The following is a 12,750-nucleotide window of genomic DNA, read 5'->3' as shown; positions in this document are numbered from 1 at the left end:
TCTCATGCATAGAAAATATAAAGAATAAAACCAAACTACATCATGAGAGGGTAAGGAAGCAACACCCAGGACTACCAGTTTCTTTTTTGTTCTAAGTAATAAGAAATGTGTTGCAAGGAGTGAAATACGTAAAAAAAAAATATGTCTATTAACAAACTTTCACAATGTCAGTTCTCATAAACTGAAAAGCAAGAGGACACAATTATTGTAGAGGAATTTCATTTTGTAAATGGTGTTCCAAAAATTAAGTGTAATATACATTTATTAAACAAAGTGTTTAAATAGTTTACTTACTAATTATAACAGTTCCAGAGGTAATTCTTCAAATAGCTCATAGCATAATCCTTGAAGCAAAGCCTTTTTTTAAAAGTGTTATTTCGGTAGAGCCAAACTGAGTTTTCCAGATCATATTTAGCAAGCCTAACCTTTTTTTATCTTTTAAAATGAAATTTAAAAATCTATTTTTAAATATCAAGAATTGGCTTCCAAATTAATTATTCCATTCTAAATAAGCGTGAAGCAGGGTTTATGAAGAACTTCCGTATTTACAAGTATCAATGGGGCCTTTGACTTGCTGAGTATCTTCCAGGAAGAGAAATAAGATACAAGTTACATTTCCTGAGAGTGAAGTGAGAGATGCTTGGAGTTTATAGTAAGTCATTTCTTTCCCAGCTGACATCCACCATCACCTGTCACGTTACGAGCAATTTGGCTAGCAGGAGGGTTTGTCTGAAATGCCTTCCCTGCAAGCTGGGTGATGCTGTTTGAGTTCCACAGCCCCAGAGACTGAAATCTTAGCCCTTTTGTGTTTGCTGAGGGGATACTGACAGATACATTGTTAATGGGAAAACAAAGTTTGGATGACTCTCTTATAATCTTTTGCCTGTTATGATTAGCACTCGTTCACTGTGACATTGTAAACGAATTCCCATTGAAAACAAGTCTTACTACTAGATAGCACTCAGGTAATAAAAATCGAGGATGGGTACACAAAGGCACTTTAGAGCAACTTTTAGGTCATTTCATTGGACTCAGGACCGTGGTCACTGGTAACTTTGAAAGAGAAATTTCCAGTGTTCAAGAAGTCAGATACGAGTAAGTTAAGAGACGTGCGTGTGTGAAGAAGTAACACTGGTCAGTAACATTATTCCTTTGGAAAGTTTGGGAGTAAAAGGGACTGTCAAGGGAAAATGCTTGTGGGATAGGGGAGGGTTAAGTATATATTTGTAGACTAAAAGAGAGGGATACTGTGGAGAGGGGCGCTGAAAACAGAAGAGTAAAGGGGATCATGGGTAAATCGATGTCTTAGAGAAGGTTGGCTGGGAGAAATTAAGAGCACACATGAAGGGGTTAATCTTTGAAAACAGGAGGGTCGCCTGGAGATAGGACAGCTGAAGCAGAGAAATTCTGTGGTAGAGAGCAGAAGGTGGATGGTTTAAATAAGAGAAATAACTTGGGTATGAAACATCTGGTCAATTCAATCTCCTATTCAACCAACAAGATGTTAATTCTACAAGGCACTATCTCAGTTATACATATTAATTAAAAATTTTACCCAACCTGTGATTGCTTTCAAATTACAAAGATATAGCCATGGTGAGTAGAATTATTAAAGTCAATTATTTGAAATTTTTTTAATTTTAAAATTATAAGAATTTCACCTAATCTGGAACAAATGCATTATAGAAATATAAGTGCTTGCTAAAATGAGGCAATGGACAAGATATACCCAACTTATATGAGTCAATGAAATAACAAAAGCAGCTCTTTGGCTGTCAAGCTTATTTTCTGATTAGCCTTTGTGGCTAAGTTGAAAAAATTAAAATGATAATAAAGTTTATCATTGAAATCATAATTGTATCTTACTATCCGATTCTGTGCCTGATAATAAGAATTAGACTACTCAATGTTATTTTATGAAAGAAGGACTCCTATCAATCTACAAAAACATCTGTAGAATTATTATAAAATTATACTTAAGCACTAGTATAACAAAACATCATCATACTACAGTCAATTCTATGGCTAATTCATAAATTTGTCATGCTTATACTAAGATTTATAACCATTAACCATTACCATTAACCATTGGCAAATGTCAAAGGCTAATAACTAATTAATCCTCACAGTATTTCTATAGACCAAATAAGATTAAAGATGACTGCAGTATGTTCCTCCATGCTTTCTTTTGTAAACTCTGAAAACCCTCAGTTCACACTCCATAGATGCATATAACCTCCACCCAAGCAAAAGCTCTCTTATAAGATTTGATTCATTGGATAAAAAAATTTGTGAAGAAAGAAAACAAATCTACAGATAATATGATAGTAGATTAATCAATGCCTGTCAAGACCCAAGTAATTACCAAAATAAAATAACTTAATTGTATTACTTTATGATGATATCCGCATTATTATTACTCCTAAGTAGTACATTTAACTGGTATCTTGCTACTTTCAAGATAATGGCATAAGGACATTTTAAGATGAGATAATTTGCATGTAGTTAGCCATAATAAAATAGGAATAAACTCTACAGTTCTGCTATACCTATAATCAACAATAATATATTGTACAATTAAAAATTTGTTAAGATGGTAGATATGTTAAACAGTCTTTCAGAAATAAAACAAAATAATAGAATATAATAAAATTGGTATGTGTTATAGAATCTATATACATATGATCAATTATTGATACTTTTTACTTTCCCCCAAGCAATCTTGAATTATATGAAATCTGAAGAAGGAAAATCACAGCTTATTTAAATTTGATGACTATAATAGTAAATGTTCCCGAAATTGGTAAATGGAAATACTAAACTGATAATATTTCATATAATATTACAGTTTAGCAGTGTTTGAGGAGGTCATTGAGAGAATGCGACCTCGGTTTAATCTGGAAGCTGGACCTGGCAATTAGAGTTTTCCATCTTTCTGCCACCATTTTCACAGGAGGTCCTTGAATAATGTAATTTCATTCATTATAGCATTGATGAGAAAAAAAAATTATTCCTAGGCAGGGCCCCTGTCTGTGGGAGTTTACACGTTCTCTCCACGTCTGTGTGGGTTTCCTCTGGTCACTGCAGTTTCCTCCCACATCCCAAAGATGTGCACATGAGGTGAACTGGCCCATCTGTACTATCCCAGTCTGAGTGAGTGTGGGTGTGGGTGTGAGAATGCTCTGCAATGGAAGATGTACTGTCCAGGGTAGATCCCGCTTTGCATCCTGAGCTGCCAGCATAGGCCCCAGCTACCCACACCCTTAAAACTGGAATTATCAGGTTGGAAAGTAATTATCTTATTTGTTTGTATGAATCTTTCTTAAATGTATATGCAGCTCACATTTAGTTCAATGTTTAACATTATAATTGGTTTGAGTGTTTATTTAGAAGTTTGATTTTTTTTGACCAAAAATATGTCATAGAAACTTAACTCTTGTTTATATCTATGGTAAACCTGGCTTGGCTATACATTGCTTAGCTTAAAGTTACAGTTTCCAAGACCCTATCAATGATGTTAAATGAGGACTTAACTGTATAAACTTTTAAGATACTGGCTGACAGATAGAGAGATCTACTCGTTTTGTGGATGCCCAAGACAAACCTCATATGTCAGTGCCCTTGCTTATTAAACCTGTCACCTGCCAGTCCAGACTGGTCTATCTCTTTCTTGGGTCTCTCCTTGCCTTCCATGTTTTGGGGGCAGTTTCAGGTTTTATCTGAGGAATTTCCAATGTTGAAAACCAACTAGTACACATTTATCTATATAAAACAATTGGTTATTAAAATACTAGAGGCCTGGTGCATGACATTCATGCACTGCGGGAAGGAGGATCCTCAGCCTGGCCTGTGATCTCTGCAGGGAGTGGGCCTAAGCCAGCAGTCGGACATCCCCCAAGGGGTCCTTAGCGCTGCAGCAGAGGCGGGAGAGGCTTCTGCCACCGCCGCTGTGCTTGCCAGCCATGAACCTGGCTTCTGGCTGAGTGGCACTCCCCCTGTGGGAGCGCACTGACCACCAGGGGGCAGCTCCTGCATTGAGTGTCTGCCCCTGGTGGTCAGTGAGTGTCATAGCGACCGGTCGTTCCACTGTTTGGTTGATTTGCATATTAGCCTTTTATTATATAGGATGTTAACATCTCTGAATTTTCTGGAGAAAGGATAACTTCTTGTGATATGTTCTTATGATGTAGAAGAACATATTTTCATGCATTTTAAAACTCTATATAACAATATTCTTAAAATTCTGTTCTATCTAATCTAGTATATATAACTTAACTAAGTTGTGCTTTATAAAGAATTTAGTAAATGTGAACTTATTAGGCTTTTTTTCTTTCATCTTAAGAATGTATGACTTAATGACCCACCCCACATTTTTGGTATGCCCAACTATAACTAAGGAAATACAGTGATGATTTAAGAGTTTATATGTAACAGTCAGTCAATCTCATATAAGTAGCTGGACAGCTTCTGAACTGAGTTGCATTTCCTTATATAGGAAACTATCTACAAGATAATAGAATGCCCCAAATGAAAACCCAAGGGGTGTATAAACAGTCATTCTTTATAGTTTAACTAGAGGCCCAATGCACGAAGATTCATGCAAGAATGGGCCTTCCTTCCCCGGCTGCCGGCATCGCCTTCACTCCGGCCTGGAGTCACCTGTCTGCCTTCCCACTCTGCCCAGAGGCCCAGAGCAGCTGGGGCAGTGCAGAATGCCTGCGTCATTGCCATGATGGTGATGCAAGTGTCCCGCTCCGCCCCCGGCCACTCGGCGCCTGCATATGCAAATTAACCAGCCATCTTTGTTGGGTTAATTTGCATACTCACTCCTGATTGGCTGGTGGGGCTTCACAGAGGTATAGTCAATTTGCATCTTTCTCTTTTATTAGTGTAGATGGAATTATAAATTAATCATCCTGAAACATTCAGCAACTAGAAGCTTCAGTATCACAATTTTGAGTTTTGGAATTTAACTGGTTTATATAACTTGGAGGGGTTCCAAATGAGATCAATAAAAATGAAACCTGGGTTAGAAAACAGGCCCTTTAGAGGGAAGGGATGAAACTTAAAAAATCATCCTGTGTATGATGCTTAAGAAAGGTTAGCCTTTATGAGACAAGGAGTGGGATTGAGTCCCATAGCCCATGCTTGAATGATAAAAGGAAACACATCTCAGTCTCTTCTTGAGTCAAGGCAAGAGTTAAGTACAGCTTTTCCTTGCACTGTGTATCTCTCCAGCAGGGTCCAGAAGGCAAGATTAGATCCACATTCTTTCAATAATGTCATCCCAGAGCTTAGGAAAGTGCCCAGTCCATACTGATGTTCAATAAATGATTGCTGAATAAAAGGATGAGCTCTAGACTAGACTCTATTCATTTCAGTGACTTATTGAATGCTACCTCTTACTCACCCTTCAGCAGAAGAGAAACATTTCAGGAACCCCTAATACATACACAGTAATCTACAGATTTTACTTGTAATCGATATGTTTTTAGTTTAAAAAACTTACTAAGTGCTTTTAAACTTAATAGAATTATAAAATCATGTCTAATGCTACTGAAAATATTGGGTAATATGCAGAAAAGATGGGTAAAACAATAATGGAGCATAATTAGAAGTATATGTCAATATCTCGAAAAATGAACTAGGAATTCCACTTTGAAAAATAAATCCTATGGAAATAATCCTAAACACAGAGAGAAACAACTTTCCTGTATGTTGAGGTGTTATTTATAATAATAAAAATCCTGAGGTTAAAGGTCCAGGTAGAAAAGACATGCCCCTGGGGTGAATCCTTCAACAGTGGCAAAGATGGAGCACAGATTATGCTGCATTACCCACAGCAATTTTCCCCACATTCAGGATTGTTTACAAGGGAATTGTTAAGGTCCAGGAAACTTAATGCCTCCAAAACACTACACGTCTTCCAAATACATAATCTGTGGCTTCCTAGTTACTGAGGATTACTTTATTTATGAAAACATAAAGTGCAGAGACAGACAAAATGGGGGCGGAATAGACAGACGTGTCCAGAGCCTTGTCCCGGAGCAGATAGAATGAGCAACTAAATTGAATAACATCCAACCCGAATTGGCGAAGTAGATACAGCTGGTAAGACAATTCTCAGCCAGGAGGGCAGAGGATGCCTGAAGAATGGTAAAATCAGGGATCTGGGCTGGAGATAACTGCGAGACCTCAAAGCCCAGAGGGTCAGAGGGAAACCTCATGGCACCGAGGCCCTTGGGACAGGCATAATGTCTGATTGTGTAAAGGAAGTCTGCAGGACTGCTGGCCACAGGGGATTCTAGATCTGGGTCCACAGTCATGAAAGACTGAGCCCAGAGGGGGCAGCCATCAGGCTGCGCCATGCCGGGGCGGGGGTGGAGGGGCTTGCAGTGGTGTAGCCCTTTTCCCTCTTTTTGGTCTTTGCTTCTATTCGCTGAACCTAGTACATAGGACCTTTCAAATATAGACACTCGCCCGTGGCTGAGGTGCAGTTGGAGGTGCAGACTTGTGGAGTCTGGGGAGAGGAGAGGGTCGGGGAGAGGTGGCCGTGAATCTGGCGCTGAATTATATCTGAGGTACCAGACCTAGGCAGCCATTTTCTCCTAAAGAGATAACCCCTCCCTGCAGTCTCCAGGCAACCAATACAGCCACACCCAGACTACACCCTGAGTGGCACAAAGGATACAAAAAAAAAAATCTGAATAGTCCCTGAGAGCCCTCAGGAACTGGCCTAAAGAGAGGCCTTCAGTCCCAGCAACAGGAAACTAAGAAGTGGCAGACAGTACAGAAGAGTGGTATCTTAAACCAGCCAAAGGAACGATACTTTACATTTTCATTTTTTTAACTTCTTTTTTTTAAAAATATATTTTATTGATTTTTTACAGAGAGGATGGGAGAGGGATAGAGAGTTAGAAACATCGATGAGAGAGAAACATCGATCAGCTGCCTCCTGCACACCCCCTACTGGGGATTTGCCTGCAACCAAGATACATGCCCTTGACTGGAATCTAACCTGGGACCCTTCAGTCCGCAGGCCGACGCTCTATCCACTGAGCCAAACCAGTTAGGACCACTTTTTCATTTTTATTTTATTATCTAATTTCTTTTCCTTTTTTCTTTTGTTTCTTTATTTTTTATTTCATTTTGCATTATTTTTTCATCATTTGAATTTTTTATTTTATTCTATTTTTTAGAATTATTTTTTTCAATTTTTTCTTTTTTTTCCTTCTCATTCTCTTTCTTCTTATCCACTCATCCTCTTTCTACTTCCTCTATACTGAACTGAGGTCCTCCCCATATTCATCCACTTCCTTAACCTTACTTTCAGAATATAAGATTCTGCCCCCACCCTCTTTATTGGGTATTTGGTGTTTGTATGTTTTGGTTTATCTGTTTGTTCTCTAGTGTTTTCTCCCCATATATATTTTTTTCCCAATTTCTTCCTTTTCTTTTCTCTTATACCATTTTTACTCTCTTTGATATCATTTGTTCTCTCTTTTCTCTCCCATAATTATATTTTCTCTGTGGTCATTTATATTGGGGTTATCAGTGTCCTGAGTACATTTGTGTTTTGTTCCCTTTGTGTCATGTCTTGTCAAGGTGAATTTTTTCCTGTTTGGCCAATGAGGTAGAGAGAAAGCCACATAACCAGACACCCAAAGAGGAGACTCCATCCACGAACAGGTCAATAACACTCCAGGCCCAAGTACAGAGGCAGGAAGAAGGTGGCAGTGAGGGAGAGAGCATGAGTGAATGAGGGAGCAAAAGAGGAGTGTGTGGTGTGTGTGTGTGTGTGTGTGTGTGTGTGTGTGTGTGTGTGTATGAGGCACAGTTAGATCCTACAGGACCTTCAGGGACAGGCTGACCGGAGCAGCATTACATCAGAAAGATCATACACCATGACCAAGTAGGATTTATGCCAGGGATGTAAGGATGACATAATATCTGCAAATCAATAAACATGATACATCACATAAACAAATTGAGAGGTAAAAATCATATAGTCATATCAATTGATGTAGAAAAAGCATTTGACAAAATCCAACACCACTTCTTGATAAAATCCCTCAGCAAAATTGGAATAGAGGGATCCTACCTCAATATAACAAAAGCCTTACATGAAAAACCTACAACCAACATCATACTCAATGGGCAAAAACTAAAACCATTTCACCTAAGAATAGGAACGAGACAGGAATGCCCACTTTCACCACTCCTGTTCGACATAGTTCTGGAAGTGCTAGCCATAGCAATTAGACAAAAAGAAGAAATAAAAGGTATCCAAATTGGAAAACAAAACATAAAACTGTCATTATTCACAGATGACATGATACTGTACATAGAAAACTCTAAAGACTTCATTAAAAAAATTATTAGACTTAATAAAATGAATATAGCAGGATACAAAATTAATGCCAATAAATAAATGGTATTTTTATACACCAATAGTGAACTTACAGAAAGAGAGATTTTAAAAAAAATCCCATTTACCATCACACCAAAAAAATTAAAATACCTAGGAATAAATTTAACTAAGGAGGTAAAAACCCTGTACTCAGAAAACTACAGGACACTGAAAAAAGAGATAGACGAAGACATAAACAGATGGAAGAACATACCGTGTTCATGGATTGGTAGAATTAACATCATTAAAATGTCCATACTACCAAAAGCAATCTATAGATTCAATGCACTCCCCATTAAATTACCAACAGCATATTTCACAGACCTAGAACGAACTCACCTGGAATAAAAAAAGACCCCAAATTGCTGCAGCAATCCTGAGAAAGAAGAACAAAGTAGGAGGGATCTCAATACCAGATATCAAGATGTATTACAAAGTCACTGTTCTCAAAACTGTCTGGTACTAGCACAAGAACAGACATATAGGTCAATGGAATAGAATAGAGAGCCCAGAAATCAACCCGAACCAATATGCTCAATTAATATTTGACAAAGGAGGCAAGAACATACAATGGAGTCAAGAAAGTCTCTCTAATAAATGGTGTTGGGAAAATTAGACAGATACATGCAAAAAAATGAAACTAGACCACCAACTTACACTATACAAAAAAATAAAACTCAAAATGGATAAAAGACTTAAACATAAGACAGGAAATCATAAAAATATTAGAGGAACCCACAGGCAGCAAAATCTCAGACATATGCTGGAGCAGTATCTTCACTGATACAGCTCCTAGGGCAATGGAAACTAAAGAGAAAATAATCAAATGGGACTACATCAAAATAAGAAGCTTCTGTACAGCAAAAGAAACCATCAACAAAACAACAAGAAAGCCCACTGCATGGGAGAACATATTTGCCAATGTTATCACCGATAAGGGTTTAATCTCCAACATTTACAGGTAACTTATACAACGTAACAAAAGGAAGATAAACAACCCAATCATAAAATGGTCAACGGATGTAAATAGATACTTTTCGAAAGAGGACATAAGGAAGGCCGAGAAACATATAAAAACATGCTCAAATTCACTAATCATCCAAGAGATTCAAATCAAAACGATAATGCAGTACCATCTCTCACCTGTCAGAATTGCTATCATCAACAAATCAACAACGACAAGTGCTGTCAAGGATGTGGAGAAAAAGGAACCTTGGTGCACTGCTGGTGGGAATGCAGACTGGTGCAGCCACTGTGGAGAACAGTATGGAGTTTCCTCAAAAAACTAAAAATGGAACTCCCATTTGAACCAGTGATCCCACTTCTAGGAATATATCCCAAGAAACCAGAAACACCAATCAGAAAGGATATATGCACCCCTATGTTCACAGCATCACAATTTACAATAGCTAAGATTTGGAATCAGCCTAAGTGCCCATCAGCAGATGAGTGGATTAAAAAACTGCGGTACCTCTACACAATGGAATACTATGCTGCAGTAAAAAAGAAGGAATTCTTACCATTTGCAACAGCATGGATGGATCTGGAGAGCATTATACTAAGCAAAATAAGCCAGTCAGAGAAAGATAAATATCACATGATGTCACTCATTTGTGGAATATAATGAACAACATAAACTGATGAACAAAAACAGATCCAGAGACAGAGAAGCATCAATCAGACCGTCAAACCTCAGAGGGAAGGTAGGGGAGGATGGAGGTAAGGGGGAGAGGTCAACCAAAGGATTTGTACGCATAGTATAAGCCTAACCAATGGACACAGACACCAGGGGGTGAGGGCATGAGCGGGGTGGTGGGGGCAATGGGGGGATAAGGACACATATGTAATACCTTAATCAATAAAGAAAAAATATTTTAAAAAAGAAATTGTGATAAGATGATCATAACTGACTAAAAAAAGAAACTAAGAATTCAGAATGAAATAAATATCAACAACCATGAAAAGCAAAAAACCATGTAAAGCTGTGAAACTGAATGGCCCTTGCTTTCAGAAAGCAAACCCCAATTTTATGAAAGAGAGAGAGATGCCTCTTCCCTGGAGAAGTAGCAAAAGCTAAGGGACCATATCTGTGAATTATGCCACTGTGTCTAGCTCATAAAATCTTATTAAAATCAATCTGTGTTGGTTATCTTTTCACACATAACCTCATTTCCCCCATTCTTGGGAGCTGATTCAGCTGCAAAAGCCAACGCGTTATTCACTGGAATCATTCTAAACCAGTGAAGCTACAGACGTGAAACACATATGAGCATGCCCTTCTCCCCTCTTTTTGCTAATGGATCATAGCACTCTCACCCCCCTGAACCCCAAATGGACTGAGAATCTTTCTCAACATAGTATTCCAGATAGCTACTAGGTATCAATCATAGAACCTGAGAGAGAAGACTCTTTACCACCTTTGAATTCAATAATAAGTCAGGGCATTCCTTTCCCTGATGCATTTACAATTGATTGATTTCCCCCATTGGCTAGTTAAAATAGGGTGTGCAAGTTGCCCCTTCAGAATCACCAGTGTACAGAAATTCAACATTCATCAACTCTTCTAAAATATCCAACTACTAAGACATCTTTATTTTAAATGTGTATCTATAGAAGCAACAAAAAAAAACTGTAAGGACTATTTCATACTGAGAAAATAAGGTGCTCCACAGTATACACATGTTTTGTGTATATTTTATCTCAAAACTTCAACATTTTGCCCTGATAAATGCCAAAACACAATTTAAAGGTAATCGGAATATGATAATCTATGGTATAGCTCTCATTCAATATGTATAGAAATAATGAATTATTTATTTCACGTAACAAGGGATATTGGTAGATATAAGAAGTCAAGGAATTGTTTTCTTAAAAGATAATTCTAGGAAACTAGGCAGCATGTACCCAGAATCTTTAAAGAACCCAAATACATACCATTTGCTATCCCAAGGAATACTGAAGAAATGGACATGAATTTAAAATAAAACCAAGCACATAAAGTCCCTCAGATGTTCCCTGAGCTCATGCCATCCTGAAGTGTATAACATTTATTTGAAAGGCCCTTGCAAGAGCAGCCTGTGGGATCACCACATTAAGCTAGGCTTTAGGTACCAAGTGTGCCCAACAGGTAGGTATCTGACCAACACACTCAGTAGATCCCTCCCCTCGTAATTCTCACCTGGAAGATAAAAACAAGCTCAGGCACAGAAAGAAGCCCCATTTTTCATATAAGATAGCATCTGACTTTTCCCATGCTAATTCTGCAAGGCAGCTTATTTACAAATATATAAATAGCTGCAACTTTACTCCAGTCTCATTGAAAAATCAAAATGGCATCATGCAAGAGAAGCATCCTAGCATACTTGGCTCAGTGAGTGAAATTAAGTGGAGATGTGCCAAGCTATTTGACACTTGCTAGTCAGCTTAACTAGATACCCTCCAGTTTCCTGTAGTGGAGGTACCAGGGCTCTGCTGTGCAGAGTCAGAGAATTCACTTATGCTGATTGCCTAGGGATTACACAGTGATTTAGAGCCAAAAGTGGGAAAATAAATTTCTAGTTGTACCTAATATTTATTATCATACCTAGTCAAAGAGGAATAGCATCACCTAAATGGGGCAGCAAAATTTCCAATATAACTACTTACAATTAGCTAAGTTTTCCTATGTACAGGCCCCATGAATTTTAAAAAGATTTATCACTCCAATCCTGTAGCCACTCGGCCAAAATTTCAGGGGTTTAAATCATTAAGAAGTGGTCACGAAAGAAAATACATTTTAATTTTTGGAAGAGAATTTATTGACTTTCTTAAATTCATTAATTAAATTTACCTACTAGTAAAGAAATATCTATCTATCTATCTATCTATCTATCTATCTATCTATCTATCATCTATCTATCTATATGAGATACATATTAACTTGACTTTACTGCATATGACTGTCCAATCATGAAACTGCCTTGCCCTGAGGGTTTCATGCCTACATGTGAAGCCACCTAAAATCCACTCACAATAGTTACAGCTGCTGAAGTGCCCCACCTGACGATCACTCATTCTACCCCTCAGTATCAAATTACTCTCTTCCTTTACGCTTAATTTTTTACTAATTAATAAGCAATTTACTTCTAACAAACCATATCGTTAAACTGAAAGTATCTAAATTACCACAAAATAGAAGGCCTAAAAGAGATTTTTCTAAAAAAAAAAAAAAGCAAGTTAAAAACATGGTTTATATGGAGCATCTGAGGATAGGCAATAAGATGAGAATTCAAATGCTGAGATTCTCAACAACCCTGTCTGGTAACATAAATATTAGGCTACTCAATAGGACATGAAAACAT

The 12,750-nt window shown here is 37.7% G+C and overlaps 1 protein-coding gene across 1 annotated transcript in view; it reads right to left on the bottom strand.

Moving 5' to 3' along the window:
* The window catches only part of COL19A1 (collagen type XIX alpha 1 chain), a 277,248-nt gene that overhangs the window by 254,597 nt on the left and 9,901 nt on the right, over positions 1 to 12,750 (bottom strand). The window lies entirely within an intron of this gene.

Source organism: Myotis lucifugus, unplaced genomic scaffold (assembly GCF_000147115.1).
Source record: "Myotis lucifugus unplaced genomic scaffold, Myoluc2.0 scaffold_59, whole genome shotgun sequence".
Lineage (NCBI taxonomy): Eukaryota > Metazoa > Chordata > Mammalia > Chiroptera > Vespertilionidae > Myotis > Myotis lucifugus.
Note: the sequence above shows the minus strand (reverse complement) of the source record. Positions and strands in the feature narration are given on the sequence as shown.